Source organism: Gymnoscopelus braueri (genome assembly GCF_963280865.1).
Source record: "Gymnoscopelus braueri genome assembly, chromosome: 18".
Taxonomy (NCBI): domain Eukaryota; kingdom Metazoa; phylum Chordata; class Actinopteri; order Myctophiformes; family Myctophidae; genus Gymnoscopelus; species Gymnoscopelus braueri.
Genome location: NC_137618.1, coordinates 18,689,887 through 18,709,972, shown reverse-complemented (window position 1 = coordinate 18,709,972; position 20,086 = coordinate 18,689,887). Strand labels below are relative to the sequence as shown.

The window sequence follows — 20,086 nt, the reverse complement described above, 5'->3', positions numbered from 1 at the left end:
GATCCACAGCCACTGATGTGGATTCCAAGTCATCAAACTCAGTCAAAATTGACTTTTTGAGCAAGTAGGATCCTAGAATAAGACTAACTATTTACATTGTAACAACTTGAAGGCCCAAGTTCTGTAATAGTGAAGAGATTGATATATTGTAACAGGTTGGCCACAAATATTAATATATAAGGGGACATTGTGATTTTGGCTCAATCTAATCTGATATTTTAAACCAGGGGTTCTCAAACGTTTTAGGGCCCCATTTTATTAGGCATTTTGGTTATAGTCTTAACCATATACGTATATTTTGAGATTTTGGTTTACCTTTAAAAAAAAGAAAAATCATCTGATACTTTAAACTAGGGCTGTATTTGGTTTATTAGGTTGAGTTGTATATGGGAATACCTATAATTCAAACATCATGTGATGTAACTTTGTATTTAATGTTAAAGAGCAGTCATACACATTTTGTAGACAATGTGCTCAATTAAGTTGTTCTATTGCTAAATTGTGTTATTATTCATTATTAATATATTTTGAAGTTTTTTTTATTTTTGGGCTTTTTATGCCTTTATTTAGAGAGGGACAGGGAAAGTAGGCTGACAGGAAACAGGGAGAGAGATGGGGGGGGGGGGGTGACACGCAGCAAAGGTTGTCGGGAAAGGGAGTCGAACCCGCGACACGCTGTCAGGCTGGCATTGCAGCCTAGGGTGCCTGGACCATTACATTACGGGCCATTATTACAATATATTGATGTCCAAATGATGTACAACAATGCCAAACAAGTATGCAGTTTTTTTTTTCTTGGTTTGGATTACATTTGTTTTATCTTCTTTGTATTTGATGTAGCCTGCTGTAACTGACAAAAAATAAATAAATGTGATTGACTTTAAAAATGAGTCGCTGTTTATGTGAGGTAACAAACACTAAATGGTAATGTAACACCTGACAAATATTACAACCACGATCCTATGTGAATTATAAGTACAATATTTTGGGCCAATATGTATTTGTTATAGAAACTTTGTGTTGGCACTTCGCCATCCTTCATAAGTGTTAACTTACAACTCCAGCAAGTGGGAGAAGCCATTATAATAACCCTAATCTAGAAATGAGAACCAGCTGAGTCTGATCATGTTAGTTTTTTACCACAATATCAACTCATACGTTCACGTTGTGTTCCCCAAAACGGTTGAACATTATATTGTACTTTTCTTATTTAAAATAAGTGTTAAAGAATAAAAGAGCAGGTTTCAAGCATCATTAACAATGTTTCAAGCAGCCTGCTGGGGAATAAAACGCACTCCTCCTTACTGTATATACCTTTAATATCATATTGTAAACAGTCGTATCTAAAATGTTTCACAAAGAATACAATTGACAATTCAGCACAGGAATCTCTGGAAACTCAGCATACTGACCAGAAATGTTATAAACTTCACAAAACAATTGTAAGTAGAGAGAACCTTTTTGTTTGTTTAAGACTGCTGGGGGCATAAGCATCTTATGCTTTATTTCATTTAGGTCAGGTTTTGTTACGCCTTAGGTTTCCCCCAGGCCAGGGCGTAACGGCAGAAAAGCAGTTCTAAAGTTGGTTACCACAATACTATGTGATGAAAGCAAAACAACTTCAACTTTCACTTGAAATGTAAATGTAGGGTATTAAAGTGATATTTTTTGGTTAAAACGAAAACGTTTTTTGTTAAAAGGTTAAAGCACTATATTCTGATAGTAATCGTTGCTATAGAGTGTTTGTTCAGTAACAGGAGTCTCCAGCTCTTTAATAAACAGAAAATTGGTTGGAGAGACCCCAGTCTCTCCTGGGGTAACCTTACCATTCTCTATCGTGTCAAAACTGTCTCTCGACCTTACATATTCCATATATACGGGGACACTGTAAGACACACTGCGACAAAATAAGAAGACCCAGCTGCTTCTGCAGGAGCTCAGTGAGGCAGTTGAGTCCGAAGACATGTCACCGCCACCAGAATGCTCACCCATGTGCTCCGTCAAAAAGGGTAACCATGGACATACATAAACTGTACACACCCATCATCCATGGCTGAGGCGCACGACGCCACCAAGGCCCATCTGGCCCCGCCAGACGCTAAGGCCAGCCATAAACCATAAATGGGTGGAAGCCACTTAGCTCGCAGGTTGCAAGGCTAGCTTCAACATAAAAAGATATCACTCCGAGCCCAAGGTCCATCCTTAACGGAGTTGTGGTCCCAGAGGCATGGTATGTGTAGGCATGTGCTGGGCTGCATGGAGCCCAGCACACGCTCCGTGAATGGGGTGCTGGCTACCACATTCATGCAGTAGAACCTGATAAATGTGGACGGCTTCGATCAAGAGGCCCCTGTACAAATCTCAGATGAAGGGGCATAAAGCCCATGAGGTAGCGAGGCCCTGTGTGGAATGCGCACGCACTCTTGTTGGGGCTGGCTTGCCTGCCCACCTACAGTACGTATACTGTACGCCTGTTGGATTGTTGCACAATCCAATGAGGGAGCCTAGCCTTGGAAACCATCTCCCCAAGGCAGTTAGGTCCATACTCACCTTCAAGGCCCTGACAGGGCACAACATTGACTGCAACCCTGCTTCACCGTCCTGAGGAGGGTGGGAAGGGCTCAGCTCAATAGACTGACTGGCTTGCGACTCAGACCAGGCCTTAGGGTAGAATGCAGGGTTTGGTTTCAGCACCACCCCAGCATGGCCATGCAGGAAGCGGAAGCATTCCTCATGCACCGACAGGGACATTCTTTTAGCTGACACAATTGCCAGCAAGAATGCTGTCTCGAGGGAAGCCATTGCAGCCCAACTGCGTCCAGGGGCTCGAATGGCTCATGCCGCAAGGCCTATAGAACTACCTAATCCCAATGGGGGGACTGCTGGCCTACCGTGCGAGGGACGAACCCTACGAGCACCCTGCAGAAACCGGGTAATAAGGTCACAGCAACCTCCTGCCAGTTTCCGAGGCAGCCCTTATGGCAGCCACCATTCCCCTCAAAGTCGTGGGAGACTTGCCCGCCTACAACATTTCCTGGAGGAACTGGAGGATGTCACAGGCCCCACAAGAGAGGATAAAAGTGGCATCGAGTCGACCAAGAGGCCGTCGCACAGATCTCAGGTAACGAGGCACCTCGCCATAAGGCCATTGAGGTAGCGAGGCCCTGTGTGGAATGCATACGCACATCCACCTGTCTCTCCACGAGCAAACACTCCTCACCAACAGGGATACGCTGCCCCAGTCGATGGAGTCCGGGCTCCCTGCAGAGTACTAACCACAGACTGGGGCAACCCCATGGCTGGAAACTCTGCCCTCTCAGGGGCCAGACCCAAAGCCCCTGGGGAAAGGGATGGAAGAGAGTCCCATGGGACTTGGGACAGGAGGTCCTGCCGCACCGGGAGCTCCCAGGGTTACCCTCCAAGGAGGGGTGCAAGTTCCGAGAATCAGAACATCTGGGGCTAATTGGAGGCCACCAGGATGACACTCATCTCCTCCACCTTGTTTGACATTTTCCAAAGCATGCAGGCTTCTCATGGGATACAGGATAGGTGGGCACTAGGGACATCTGGGCACCTAAATGTAAAATTGGTCATTTTGTCTAAAATGTTTTTTAAAAATGGTCTTAACAGCTATGCAGCCAGGGCCTCACAGCAATTCAGAATGATTGAATCATTAGTTTGAATGAGAAAATGCAACAACCTAAACCACATTATTCATGGTAGGTTAAACTCATTTTTATTTTCTACACAAAAAAAACCCACAACTATAATCTCAAGCACTTTACTTGAGGCCTCCAGACGGGTTTCACTCCAGTAACTGGTAAAGGCAGACCTACAGTACTGGGAAGTGGTGAATATGATTCTCCTGTAGAAGTCAAAGCCTAGCCCCCCCACCCCCTCGAACTGTTTACTGTACATATTTTTGTTTTTGTTTTCCAACTGTTTATATGATATTTTGCATAGTAGTGTATATTTGTCTGTCATTAATGTTTCGATGAATTGAGTACAAAGGACCCCAATGAAAACAAGCCATAGGCTTTCTTGGGTTTAAAATCCTTAGCAGACCTTGTATAGAACTGTACTTTCCTATATTTTTTTGCTAATAAAGTATTCAATCAATCAATCAAACTAAATGCATGAAACAGTTGTCTTTTACCCTTTTCTTTACAGTTGCCTGGGGAAACATGCTCACTTGTGCAACACTGACACCTTGTGGCTATTAATGGATAATAGATGGCCCTTGAACCACTAATTGACAATTATAGTAAAAAGTTGTTTGGAAAACGTGTTAAATATTCACTTAAACGTTTAACCAAACCATGTTCAAGAGAAAGATATCTCAAAGTAGACATACATATAATGTACAAAATGCTTAATTTTGACAATGGAGTTGAATGCAGATAAGCAGTTCCAAAGTCAGTTACCACAATACTATGTGACACTTACTGAATGAAAGCAAAACAACTTCAACTTCCACATGAAATTTAAGTTTACTTTCTCATCACACGTTTTCTCATACCACCACCAAAAGAATGCAGTTACAAAATATAAGTAAATAAGTAAGTATCTGACTAACTAAACATAATCTTAAGAATAGAGAAAGTAACAAAGGAAAAGTTAGATAACAGAATATCAAATGCACATAAGGTAACCGCTAAAAAATAAATAAAAAGGCAGATTATCAGTCTCTTATACAAGTAAGAAACATCGCTTAACAGCAGATATATAACAGGTGATAGTGGCAGTGCAACAGTAATGGAGTTTTCATAGTCATTAAATTGATAATGCGTGTGACGGCCTGTGTAATCAATTCATCCCATTCATTTAGTAACCCTCATTTAACAACACATTGGCTGCCAAAGACGCATATCTGCGTTCTATTTAATTTCTCGTCTGGCTGCCAAAGACGCAGATCTGCGTTCTATTTTTAGACCCAAAGACCAAGGAGATATGATATATCAAAGATTTAAACTCCTATCCACTTCATTGTTAACTTAAAACTTAAGAAATCTGTATCTCGGCTCCTGAGAACTTTTTTTTTCAATGAAAAATCTCTGGCAGTCTACAGCAAAAAATCTGAAATAATTCTGGCAGGAAATGAGTTAAAACCAGACATTTTTTAACACATAGCTTTAAGGCTCAGTCTCCATGCTGGAAGTAAGCTTAATAGCAGGTGGGAAGATATTCCAAGCGTCAGGTCCAGGAATAAGACTCTCCCAGTCAGGCTGAAGTGGAGGACTGTTTAAAGCCATCAAACAACCCAACCAGTAGCATTCAGCAGCCAGATCTCTGAATGTCATTGCTACCTCTGCAGGAACCCTCTCTTGGTATTTCAGGAAAGGAACCTGTATGAGACAATATGGAACTAATCATTCATTGTATTAAATCATTTAATACATTCATTCAGTGATCCTTAAAACAACAACCCATCCTAAAGGGCCCAACACACTAACCCGACACCAGATAAATGTATGGTGCCTGTGTAAAGTGCGGAGTGGAGAGAGTAATGTGTGGAGAGAGTTGCAGCAGCAACATTTTCACACCTTTCAACCGACTGATCTCCCGACTTCATTCGACTTACAGTCTGTAGTCTGTTTAGTGTGTAAGGCCCTTAACCTGTACATGTTAACTACTGTTATCGTCCCAACCTAAGCTTCATGTACAGTATGATACTTTTGTAAGCTTCCACAACTTTGATGGTCTTTTTGTGAGGACCATAATATAAACAAGCCCTCAGGCCTTTTAGTGTTATCCTTTTAGCATCATTGTATGATTGTACCACTGTACTTTTTGCAAACTATTAATCAAGTATTCAATCAATCAATCAAAAACAATACAACAACCATACAGTAGCCTACCTTAACAACATCTTCTTTTCTGCTGTGGTATACACCCATTTGAAGATTTTGGACTGCAATTTTTTTGTACACTGTGACCTGTAAGAAAGGTAGAATATTAACATTACAGCACAATTACAAGATTAAATGTGGTAATTTCCTGTAATCAGATGTCATCATACATCCTTAGGTGATGGTGATGTGCTGTGCTTGTTGAATGCAAACATTTTCTCTATTTTCTTCTTCTTCACATCCATTTTCTTTCTTGAAGCCTCAAACATTGCCTGATCATAAAAGCATTGGGTGTAAGAAGATGCATGGATTTAGTAAATTAAGCTAATAATTGAATAAGGAAACTGCAGAACAACTTTCAGTCATCACATGTTTACATACCCGAATCAAATCATCTGCCAGCTTTTTGTTTTCCTTCTTTGTTTTCAAATCACCCTTGATTTTTGGCCACTTGATGAAGTTTAGTTGTTCATACATGGCTGTCAATCGTGTCTTGCTAACAGGGCTGTCCATGCTCTCGCAATCTCCTGTCTTTAATTCATTGCTCAGATTGGCTGCCATTCTTCACAAGATGAAAATAATATGATAAGATTTTCATTTTGTATAACAACCTTTTAATTTTTACTTGCTTTTAGTTAGTTTGTTCTGAATATTTTCACATACCTGTTTTTGAATGAGTCTAATTCTTTCTCACGTTCTTTCAATGCAGTTCTGAGGGAGCAAAAGTCTGTATGTGAACATGCTTAATTCCTTGATCAACAATTTCATGAACTAAAACAACGTAAACATAGTTGTGTAACTGTTGGACGGACGGACGGACAGACAGACAGACAGACAGACAGACAGACAGACAGACAGACAGACAGACAGACAGACAGACAGACAGACAGACAGACAGACAGACAGACAGACAGACAGACAGACAGACAGACAGACAGACAGACAGACACATGTTTTGAATGGTTGTTTAATTGTAAGGGTGTGGATGTATTTTCACATCTTTAATTCACCAGGAACTTTATTAGTGTTGCTTATCAGAACATATTTAGAAGAATATTTACCTCGCCTTGTTTAGCTGGTCTTTGTAATGTTGCTCCATCTCATGCATGCTGTATTATAAACATATTATTATATAATACCAGGAAAATATTTGGGTTATGGGATACATGTTGATACATTTTCTCTGTATATTAATGTTAACAAAAATATATTAAAATATATATAAACTGTTTAAACATATTTTGAGCTTTAGTGTGTAAGGCCCTTAAAAATAATATGATAAGATTTTCATTTTGTATAACAACCTTTTAATTTTTACTTGCTTTTAGTTAGTTTGTTCTGAATATTTTCACATACCTGTTTTTGAATGAGTCTTTTTCTTTCTCACGTTCTTTCAATGCAGTTCTGAGGGAGCAAAAGTCTGTATGTGAACATGCTTAATTCCTTGATCAACAATTTCATGAACTAAAACAACGTAAACATAGTTGTGTAACTGTTGGACGGACGGACGGACGGACGGACGGACGGACGGACGGACGGACGGACGGACGGACGGACGGACGGACGGACGGACGGACGGACGGACGGACGGACGGACGGACGGACGGACGGACAGACAGACAGACAGACAGACAGACAGACAGACAGACAGACAGACAGACAGACAGACAGACAGACAGACAGACAGACAGACAGACAGACAGACAGACAGACAGATAGACAGACACATGTTTTGAATGGTTGTTTAATTGTAAGGGTGTGGATGTATTTTCACATCTTTAATTCACCAGGAACTTTATTAGTGTTGCTTATCAGAACATATTTAGAAGAATATTTACCTCGCCTTGTTTAGCTGGTCTTTGTAAAGTTGCTCCATCTCATGCATACTGTATTATAAACATATTATTTTATAATACCATGATAATATTTGGGTTATGGGATACATGTTGATACATTTTCTCTGTAGATTAATGTTAACAAAATATATTTAAAAAATATATGTAAACTGTTTTTAACAGATTTTGAGCTCACATTTGTTTATGTTCTTGCGCATTCTCTTCACACCTGGTACAGCTTGATTTGGTAAATGCATATAACAGAGATAAAAACTTCAGTTAATATGTAAAAACAACAACAACAAAAATGATGATTAGAGTCTCTGAACATATAGCAAATTGAGAAGAAAATATACCTTGCCTCCTTGCATCTCCCTTGGTTATCTTGCTCCATCTCATAACATCTGTGTTAAAAACATAATTTAGTTATCTCTCATAGGTTCTCATATTGAAAACATTAACTCAGTTTGTTTAATATAATTTATATCATTACATCTTTGATTGTAGAAAATTGTATAAGTATTTTCACATATTGAATTTATACATTATTGTAAAATGTTGCATTTTGCTAAATTGAACTTGACTCCTTCAGTTTGACATGATGATGTTTGTTGCACCAATTCATTCTAACTGTATTACAAGCATCTAAACACTTCAGGGCTGCTTTCATTAGGAAAGGCTCTAAACAACGTACCTTTCTTCCTTAGGTTTGTCCTTGTACGGTTGCTCCACCTCATGGCATCTGTGTTAAAAGCATCATTTGGTTAACATGCTTAAAATGGCTCTCCCATAATATGTTATGATAATTGCATTCTCATATTCTAACAATCTTGCTTTAAAAAATACACAAAGTACATGCTTGTTCATGTCATACATTTTCATATTTGAGTCTGAATCTTGCTTAAAGTAGCTACAGTATGCAGCAATGCCATGCTTATGGAATAGAAAGAGAAGTTGTTGTATAATGAGAAATGTTTGCAGACCATTGGACAGGTTTTATCCACTACCTAAGGCATCAGTAAACATAATACAATGTGCATTTTAACATGTTGGGTGGAAGCCTTTCTTTTTCAAATTATAGTCTACTTTATTGTAAAATGTTGCATTTTGCAATATTGAACTCGACTCCTTCAGTTTGACATGATAATGTTGCACCAGTTCATTCTAACAGTATTACAAGCATCTAAACACTTCATAGGCTCTAAACAAAGAATAAAACGTACCTTTCTTCCTTAGGTTTGTCCTTGTACGGTTGCTCCACCTCATGGCAACTGTGTTAAAAGCATTTGGTTAACATGCTTAAAATGGCACTCCCATATTAAGTTATAATAATTGCATTGTCATATTCTAACATTTCATCTAGTATTCAAACAATCTTGCTTTCAAAAATCACATGCTTGCTCATGTCATACATTTTCATATTTGAATTTGAATCTTGCTTAAAGTTGCTACAGTATGCAACAATGTTATGCTTATGGAATAGAAAGATAAGTTGTTGTATAATGAGTTTGCAGACCATTGAACAGGTTTTATCCACTACATACAGTATATGGCATCAGTAAACATAATACAATGTGCATTTTAACATGTCGGGTGGAAACCTTTCTTTTTCCAATTATAAAACACTTAAAATAGTAAAAATAGCAGATCTACAAGTTCACACCGTGTCACATCTTGTGATCTTGTAGATCAGCTAATTTCACTCCTTTTGTGTCACACTCTGAAGTAAGGCATTAATCTGCGAAAAAAAATTAATTATGGAGATAACTGTCTGCCCGACAGCGACGATATCCAACTTACTGTGTACTGTGTGTTTCCAAGACATTTTGTTCACATTGATCACCTTGTTGCTGCAAATTGTCACCTACATCTCTGAAGGTGCCATCGGAGGAAACAGACCCATGCTTAATTATATTAATTCATACAAGACAAACAGTTGGATTATAGGATATGTTTACAGTATGTATTTAAATTTAATGTAAATTCTACAGAATAAATAGATTGTAATAATTCTGGGTTTTGTACATTTTGTTCCTACTCGATAGGTCTTGATGTGGTAAATGCATATAACAGAAAGCAAGATAATATCTATTTTAAAATATTTGCAGTGTACTGAACACAAAATACAAGTTTGCATCTTAACATTTCTTATAATTAGTGATAATCCAAGTAGCCTACTTACGGTGTACTGTTTGTGTCCAAGGCATTTTGTTCACATGTTTGATCACATTGTTGCTGCAAATTGTTATCTTCATCTCTCCAGGTGCCATCGGAGAAAACAGACACAACCTGGAAGGTTAAGTGATCAGACCATATTGTTGACTGCTTTACCAATATTTTCCAAAGGGAAGTGGGTGAATCTCTTCCTTCCTTGTTAACACATTTTTTGGTAATTGTTTTTGCTTTGGGTTATTCTTTTTTCTTCTTTTTTTGCGTGGCATCACTTCATCCATCAAAAGAAACATTAATGAAATGTTGTTAGTTTCACAGCTTACCTGTGTGAATTCCGTTTCCATGTTTGCTGTTGTTTGTCAGGATCTGATTTGTGCCGACCCTTAACTGGTCTGGTCTAACCTGCGCTAATGTAGGTTCCAAGAAATACCAAAGGGTGGGGCTTAGTGACATACTACATGGTGCTCATCCCAGCGTGATATAACTATGAGAGTGACGACACTAGCGTTTTTCTTAATCCTTGAAATGTGTACAGGTATTTTAAGATTCTGCCAGGTGCCAGGCTGAATTAATGTCCCATGGGATTTGTTTTTAACCCTGAACCCAAACCCAAAAATGGAAAACATAGAAAACAGCAAAAAAGCAAAAAAACTAGCCTGATTTATTTTTTCAGAGTACATCTTTTGTGTCTGGTCAGTGAAGGGTCCTGGACATTACTATATGTTTCAAAGTGAGGCTCTACAAAATACTCAACCCAGTACTTTAGTCAAAGTATAGCCTAGCCTACTCCTGGTGAAACATTACTCAACTACAAATGAAAGTTGCTCAGTCAAATGAAATAGATGCTTTTAAAAACACACCTCAATAATGTAAATGATATGTATGTATTTTGTACTAAACAGTGGTTGTTTCAAGTATGTAGGGTTGAAGTGGTTCAACCAGTTTTGCAAACCTCCCATTACTGGTCAAATAATTAAAAAAATGTTTCTTGGCCTTCTTGGCACTCAAGATGTTAGTGAACAGACTTGTAAACTAGGTGGAATTCTCTGCATAGCCCTTAACTGGTTTATAATAGTAGTGACATACCACGTATAGGTGCTCATGTTATAAAAGCCACCTGTTTTAATTTCAGTGTTGACTTGGACTAGCTTTCTTCTGGTTTCCGATATGGGGGATACGTTTATAATAGCAATAGACTTCGGCACAGCTTACAGTGGATACGCCTTTAGTATCAAAGGTAGAGAAGCTAACATAGTTGTTCCACAATGGGGAATAGAACATGGAATAAGCACCCCGAAGACACCTACATGTATTCTATTTGATGAAAATGAGGAATTCCTCAAATTTGGTTATGATGCTAAAATGGAATACACCAAAAAGGGAAATGAAAAAGCCAAGAAAACACTTCTCTTTGAAAACTTAAAGTTGTACAATGCAAATTCACAACTAACGATTTTTAGCAACCTCTGCTGGTCACTACCGTCACTGCATACAATTTCCGTGTCCTCGATTACCCAGAATTCCATTCGTTTTCACCGGAAGCCGGAAGCGTTTCAAAAAGCGATCTTTTAATTGTTTTATACTATCTACGGATCGTTTCTCTTAGCCAGTGGAGCATTAGTTACCATGAGCTGTGCTTTCTTTTTCTGTTCTTTTTCGATCTTCTAATCCTACATTCTCTTAAAATCAGCGTGAGGTTCCTTTTTGTTATTTGCGCGATAGTTCCTGGCCAAACAGGAAACCGTTGCGGTAGTTCCTGGCCAAACAGGAAACCAGTGCATTTCCACCTCCGTTTTCCGGCCAGATGACGTCATTTCCCCGGGAAAGTCCCCCCAGTCCACATTCAATATAAAATATATAAATAAAAGGCTTCCGGGGGTGAAATTCATGGAGTGGGTGTTGTGAAACTTTTGCCACTCACAAAAGATATACAATTTAACTTTAGTTTTGTTGAAAACGTTACCTAGTATGCCTTTAAAGATGGAACTTTTATACGGAAGAGTAAGTCTATGATATTAATTTGTAATTAGGATAGATTTTTTTCCTAAAAATTATATTATAAATCTTTATAAAATGATTAACATCATACATTTAACATTTTCAACAGAAACTCAATGAGGATCTAATGATTACAGCCGTAAATGGCAAAAAAAATGACAGCCCTGAAAGTCTTCACAGAAAGTCTACGCTACCTGAAGGACCATGCACTGATCACCATTGCTGACAACACAAGAGGACGAACCTTCACTGCGTCTGACTTCACCTGGGTTCTGACTGTTCCTGCTATTTGGGATGCTACTGCAAAACAGTTCATGAGAAAAGCAGCAACGGAGGTAATTCCATGTTGTTATAACATGCATGATGACGTTATCTACCCATGGAAATGTGTGAATTTAAATAATGTTCTTTCTTTCTTTCTTTCTTTTTTTAGGCTGGCATTGTGATAGAAAGTCAATCGGACAGGTTGGTCATCGCATTGGAACCAGAGGCAGCCTCAATCTGGTGTAAGCAGCTTCCCTCTGATGGTTTTATTGATGAGAACTCAGGACATGGTACCCTACAACAACATCCTGGAACACAATACATTGTCGCTGATTGTGGAGGTATGTTGTGCTGTGACTTTTATGTTGTTGCTGTTTTTTTCTTCATTTGCAAGTCTTTTTTGAATTCCCCTTTTTTCATAATTTAATAATTAACACACAATGACACTTTAGTAGAGGTTTGAGTTGTGTACTTACTCGTCATGATGTAACTAGTCCAACTGACAGATCTCGCTAGTCGCGCTGTTGATTTGCAATTGATAACACAAAAAATTGCCTCCTCATTCACTTATGGTAAAAAACACTATTGAAATCCAAAATCCAAATAGCTTAAAGTTTCATAAAAAGGAACAAAAGTAACATAAACATTAACATAAAATAAATCATGCTATATTGACAGCATCAGCATTTTTTTCATTTGTTAAATTGCAAAAAAATTGACTTTGAGAGCTGTTTCACCATACAGTGTAAGTCAATGCACAAACCTCTTTAGAAATTATTTGCTTTTCAAACATATTACAAACTGCAACTTAACTATTATTTCTCTGTTGTCCATTCTTGCTTTCATATTTTAAAGCCTAGCACCGTTGTCTTACAGGTGGTGCCATTGACATCACGGTGCATGAAGTGTCGGATGGAGGAGTCCTGAAAGAGCTGCATAAGGCCTCTGGTAACGGTCTGGGAGGGGAGCATGTTGACAAGAAGTTCAAATGTTTACTCAAGGAAATATTCCCTGATGATCTCTGGAATGAGTATGAAACAACATATCGCAGTGAGCTTCAAAAGCTGATGTATAACTTCTCTGTTCTTAAATGTGTGGATGATGATGTAGACATCTCCTGCCCATTTAATTTAGCAGCATTAGCTCAGAAAAGGCAACCAATGGAGAATTACTTTAAGACAGAGCCAGGTGTAACCTGGGACGAGGGGTCGATCAAAATCTCAAGGGCGAGGCTGAGAAAGTCTGAACAGCATCACTAAAAGTCTCAAAATAATCTTGAAAAGGGAATTCGCCATTGAGTACCTTGTGTTAGTGGGGGGTTATGCCTCAAGTAAGATTCTGCGCACACACATTACCAAGCAGTTTGGTGCTCAGTGCAAAGTACTGTACCCTTTGATGGCTCAGCAGGCGATTTTGAAGGGAGCGGTCATGTTTGCGCATGCAATTTTGAAGGGAGCTGTCATGTTTGGAAGAACCCCTGAGGTAGTGGCATCACGAAGAAGAGAGTTTGATGGGTCGAAGCATAAGGCTGCTAAGAAGTTAATATTTTAACACTGCCTGGTGACAATAGATGAAGATGTAGGTTGGGATGAACCAGAGACCACATCTTAATACCAAGGCATAGGGACACAACAGGAGTATGTTTCAAGTTTTATCGCACAGAAAGGAAGAATCCTCAATATGTAGATGAGTGGGAAATAGAAAAACTGAACTCGTTGAGATGCCAAATACTACATGTGGGCTGGATCGTAAAATCCAGTTTCAAGTCAAATTTGGCTTCACAGAAATAACAGCCACAGCCACTGATGTGGATTCCAAATCAACTAACTCAGTCAAAATTGACGTTTTGAGCAAATAAGACACTAGAGTAAGACTATTGCACATAGTCTTAACCAGAGTGACTTGCAATGTAATTGGCATGAAACCTATTAAAAAAATTACAAGATAAATGTATAGTGCAAAGAAAAAATATTTAGTCCCAACTTTATTCTTTCATTTTAGAGATTAATATACTGTAACAGGTTACATTTGGTTTATTAGGTTGAGTTGTAAATGGAAACTGGGAATATAAATCTTACATCTTGTGATGTAACTTTGTATTCAATGTTAAAGAGCAATCATACTCATTTTGTAGACAATGTGCTAAATGAAGTTGGTCTATTGCTAAATTGTATTATTATTCATTATTATTACAATTTATTAATCACCAAATGATGTGCAATTATGTCAAGAAATGTGGCAGAATTTGGTTTCTTGGTTTGGATTACATTTGTTTAATCTTCTTTGTATTTGACTTGTAGCCTGCTGTAACTGACACATAAATAAATGTGATTGTCATTGCATACAGTATGAGTCGCTGTTTATGTGAGTGAACTTCAGGTAACACTAAACTGTAATGTAGCATCTGACAAATATTACAACCACAGTCCTATGTGAATTATTAGTACAATATTTTGGGCCAATATGTATTTGTTATAGGAACTTTGTGTTGGCACTTCACTCACAAGTGTTAACTTACAACTCTAGCAAATGGTATAACCCATAATAATAATCATCTAGAAATGAGAACCAGCTGAGTCTGATTATGTTCGTTTTTTTTAACCACAATATCAACTTTACAATATTATACTTTACTTATCTTAAATAAGTGATAAAGAATAAAAGAGCAGGTTTCAAGAATCATTACCAATTTTTCAAGGAACCTGCTGGGGAATCATACCTATTCCTCCTTATACCTTTAATATCATATCGCAAACAGTTGTATCTCAAATGTTTCACACAGAATACAATTGACAATCCAACACAGGAGTCTCTGGAAACTCAGCATACTGACCAGACATTTTATAAACTTTACAAAACAAATGTACAAGTACTGTAGAGAGAACCTTTTTGTTTGTTTAAGATTGTTGGGGGTCATAAGCATGTTATGCTTTATTTCATTTAGGTCAGTGTAGACTGAGAGACAGGAAACCAATGGCAGAAAGAAAGGAGAGACGTGAGACAAGACGGGCGTTGTCGCGTTCACAAGGAGCCTGGTCTGTGAATTAACTGGCTGAGGCTGAGCTTTACGCACCCCCAACCAGTAGACATGAACTGTAGACAGAAACATTGAGAATTAACAGCTATGCAGCCAGGGCCTCACAGCAATTCAGAATGATTGAATCATTAGTTTGAATGAGAAAATGCAACAACCTAAACCACATTATTCATGGTAGGTTAAACTCATTTTTATTTTCTACACAAAAAAACCCCACAACTATAATCTCAAGCACTTTACTTGAGGCCTCCAGACGGGTTTCACTCCAGTAACTGGTAAAGGCAGACCTACAGTACTGGGAAGTGGTGAATATGATTCTCCTGTAGAAGTCAAAGCCTAGCCCCCCCCACCCCCTCGAACTGTTTACTGTACATATTTTTGTTTTAGTTTTCTAAACTGTTTATATGATATTTTGCATAGTAGTGTATATTTGTCTGTCATTAATGTTTCGATGAATTGAGTACAAAGGACCCCAATGAAAACAAGCCATAGGCTTTCTTGGGTTTAAAATCCTTAGCAGACCTTGTATAGAACTGTACTTTCCTATATTTTTTTGCTAATAAAGTATTCAATCAATCAATCAAACTAAATGCATGAAACAGTTGTCTTTTACCCTTTTCTTTACAGTTGCCTGGGGAAACATGCTCACTTGTGCAACACTGACACCTTGTGGCTATTAATGGATAATAGATGGCCCTTGAACCACTAATTGACAATTATAGTAAAAAGTTGTTTGGAAAATGTGTTAAATATTCACTTAAACGTTTAACCAAACCATGTTCAAGAGAAAGATATCTCAAAGTAGACATACATATAATGTACAAAATGCTTAATTTTGACAATGGCGTTGAATGCAGATAAGCAGTTCCAAAGTCAGTTACCACAATACTATGTGACACTTACTGAATGAAAGCAAAACAACTTCAACTTCCACATGAAATTTAAGTTTACTTTCTCATCACACGTTTTCTCATACCACCACCAAAAGAATGCAGTTACAAAATATAAGTAAATAAGTAAGTATCTGACTAACTAAACATAATCTTAAGAATAGAGAAAGTAACAAAGGAAAAGTTAGATAACAGAATATCAAATGCACATAAGGTAACCGCTAAAAAAGAAATAAAAAGGCAGATTATCAGTCTCTTATACAAGTAAGAAACATAGCTTAACAGCAGATATATAACAGGTGATAGTGGCAGTGCAACAGTAATGGAGTTTTCATAGTCATTAAATTGATAATGCGTGTGACGGCCTGTGTAATCAATTCATCCCATTCATTTAGTAACCCTCATTTAAAACCAGACATTTTTTAACACATAGCTTTAAGGCTCAGTCTCCATGCTGGAAGTAAGCTTAATAGCAGGTGGGAAGATATTCCAAGCGTCAGGTCCAGGAATAAGACTCTCCCAGTCAGGCTGAAGTGGAGGACTGTTTAAAGCCATCAAACAACCCAACCAGTAGCATTCAGCAGCCAGATCTCTGAATGTCATTGCTACCTCTGCAGGAACCCTCTCTTGGTATTTCAGGAAAGGAACCTGTATGAGACAATATGGAACTAATCATTCATTGTATTAAATCATTTAATACATTCATTCAGTGATCCTTAAAACAACAACCCATCCTAAAGGGCCCAACACACTAACCCGACACCAGATAAATGTATGGTGCCTGTGTAAAGTGCGGAGTGGAGAGAGTAATGTGTGGAGAGAGTTGCAGCAGCAACATTTTCACACCTTTCAACCGACTGATCTCCCGACTTCATTCGACTTACAGTCTGTAGTCTGTTTAGTGTGTAAGGCCCTTAACCTGTACATGTTAACTACTGTTATCGTCCCAACCTAAGCTTCATGTACAGTATGATACTTTTGTAAGCTTCCACAACTTTGATGGTCTTTTTGTGAGGACCATAATAGAAACAAGCCCTCAGGCCTTTTAGTGTTATCCTTTTAGCATCATTGTATGATTGTACCACTGTACTTTTTGCAAACTATTAATCAAGTATTCAATCAATCAATCAAAAACAATACAACAACCATACAGTAGCCTACCTTAACAACATCTTCTTTTCTGCTGTGGTATACAGCCATTTGAAGATTTTGGACTGCAATTTTTTTGTACACTGTGACCTGTAAGAAAGGTAGAATATTAACATTACAGCACAATTACAAGATTAAATGTGGTAATTTCCTGTAATCAGATGTCATCATACATCCTTAGGTGATGGTGATGTGCTGTGCTTGTTGAATGCAAACATTTTCTCTATTTTCTTCTTCTTCACATCCATTTTCTTTCTTGAAGCCTCAAACATTGCCTGATCATAAAAGCATTGGGTGTAAGAAGATGCATGGATTTAGTAAATTAAGCTAATAATTGAATAAGGAAACTGCAGAACAACTTTCAGTCATCACATGTTTACATACCCGAATCAAATCATCTGCCAGCTTTTTGTTTTCCTTCTTTGTTTTCAAATCACCCTTGATTTTTGGCCACTTGATGAAGTTTAGTTGTTCATACATGGCTGTCAATCGTGTCTTGCTAACAGGGCTGTCCATGCTCTCGCAATCTCCTGTCTTTAATTCATTGCTCAGATTGGCTGCCATTCTTCACAAGATAAAAATAATATGATAAGATTTTCATTTTGTATAACAACCTTTTAATTTTTACTTGCTTTTAGTTAGTTTGTTCTGAATATTTTCACATACCTGTTTTTGAATGAGTCTAATTCTTTCTCACGTTCTTTCAATGCAGTTCTGAGGGAGCAAAAGTCTGTATGTGAACATGCTTAATTCCTTGATCAACAATTTCATGAACTAAAACAACGTAAACATAGTTGTGTAACTGTTGGACGGACAGACAGACAGACAGACAGACAGACAGACACAGACACAGACACAGACACAGACAGACAGACAGACAGACAGACAGACAGACAGACAGACACATGTTTTGAATGGTTGTTTAATTGTAAGGGTGTGGATGTATTTTCACATCTTTAATTCACCAGGAACTTTATTAGTGTTGCTTATCAGAACATATTTAGAAGAATATTTACCTCGCCTTGTTTAGCTGGTCTTTGTAATGTTGCTCCATCTCATGCATGCTGTATTATAAACATATTATTATATAATACCAGGAAAATATTTGGGTTATGGGATACATGTTGATACATTTTCTCTGTATATTAATGTTAACAAAAATATATAAAAATATATATAAACTGTTTAAACATATTTTGAGCTTTAGTGTGTAAGGCCCTTAAAAATAATATGATAAAATTTCATTTTGTATAACAACCTTTTAATTTTTACTTGTTTTTAGTTAGTTTGTTCTGAATATTTTCACATACCTGTTTTTGAATGAGTCTTTTTCTTTCTCACGTTCTTTCAATGCAGTTCTGAGGGAGCAAAAGTCTGTATGTGAACATGCTCAATTCCTTGATCAACAATTTCATGAACTAAAACAACGTACACATAGTTGTGTAACTGTTGGACGGACGGACAGACAGACAGACAGACAGACAGACAGACAGATAGACAGACAGACACATGTTTTGAATGGTTGTTTAATTGTAAGGGTGTGGAGTGGATGTATTTTCACATCTTTAATTCACCAGGAACTTTATTAGTGTTGCTTATCAGAACATATTTAGAAGAATATTTACCTCGCCTTGTTTAGCTGGTCTTTGTAACGTTGCTCCATCTCGTGCATACTGTATTATAAACATATTATTTTATAATACCAGGATAATATTTGGGTTATGGGATACATGTTGATACATTTTCTCTGTAGATTAATGTTAACAAAATATATTAAAAAAATATATGTAAACTGTTTTTAACAGATTTTGAGCTCACATTTGTTTATGTTCTTGCGCATTCTCTTCACACCTGGTACAGCTTGATTTGGTAAATGCATATAACAGAGATAAAAACTTCAGTTAATATGTAAAAACAACAACAACAAAAATGATGATTAGAGTCTCTGAACATATAGCAAATTGAGAAGAAAATATACCTTGCCTCCTTGCATCTCCCTTGGTTATCTTGCTCCATCTCATAACATCTGTGTTAAAAACATAATTTAGTTATCTCTCATAGGTTCTCATATTGAAAACATTAACTCAGTTTGTTTAATATAATTTATATCATTACATCTTTGATTGTAGAAAATTGTATAAGTATTTTCACATATTGAATTTATACTTTATTGTAAAATGTTGCATTTTGCTAAATTGAACTTGACTCCTTCAGTTTGACATGATGATGTTTGTTGCACCAATTCATTCTAACTGTATCACAAGCATCTAAACACTTCAGGGCTGCTTTCATTAGGAAAGGCTCTAAACAACGTACCTTTCTTCCTTAGGTTTGTCCTTGTACGGTTGCTCCACCTCATGGCATCTGTGTTAAAAGCATCATTTGGTTAACATGCTTAAAATGGCTCTCCCATAATATGTTATGATAATTGCATTCTCATATTCTAACAATCTTGCTTTAAAAAATACACAAAGTACATGCTTGTTCATGTCATACATTTTCATATTTGAGTCTGAATCTTGCTTAAAGTAGCTACAGTATGCAGCAATGCCATGCTTATGGAATAGAAAGAGAAGTTGTTGTATAATGAGAAATGTTTGCAGACCATTGGACAGGTTTTATCCACTACCTAAGGCATCAGTAAACATAATACAATGTGCATTTTAACATGTTGGGTGGAAGCCTTTCTTTTTCAAATTATAGTCTACTTTATTGTAAAATGTTGCATTTTGCAATATTGAACTCGACTCCTTCAGTTTGACATGATAATGTTGCACCAGTTCATTCTAACAGTATTACAAGCATCTAAACACTTCATAGGCTCTAAACAAAGAATAAAACGTACCTTTCTTCCTTAGGTTTGTCCTTGTACGGTTGCTCCACCTCATGGCA

General features: G+C 37.4%; 1 pseudogene across 1 annotated transcript; it reads left to right on the top strand.

The window, feature by feature from the left end:
* The first annotated feature begins 12,009 nt into the window (after positions 1-12,009).
* On the top strand, positions 12,010-13,669 carry LOC308106299 (heat shock 70 kDa protein 12A-like; annotated as a pseudogene). The gene is made up of 3 exons: positions 12,010-12,189; positions 12,288-12,459; positions 12,995-13,669. The product of its transcript is annotated as a heat shock 70 kDa protein 12A-like (transcript).
* The last annotated feature ends 6,417 nt before the right edge of the window (positions 13,670-20,086 follow it).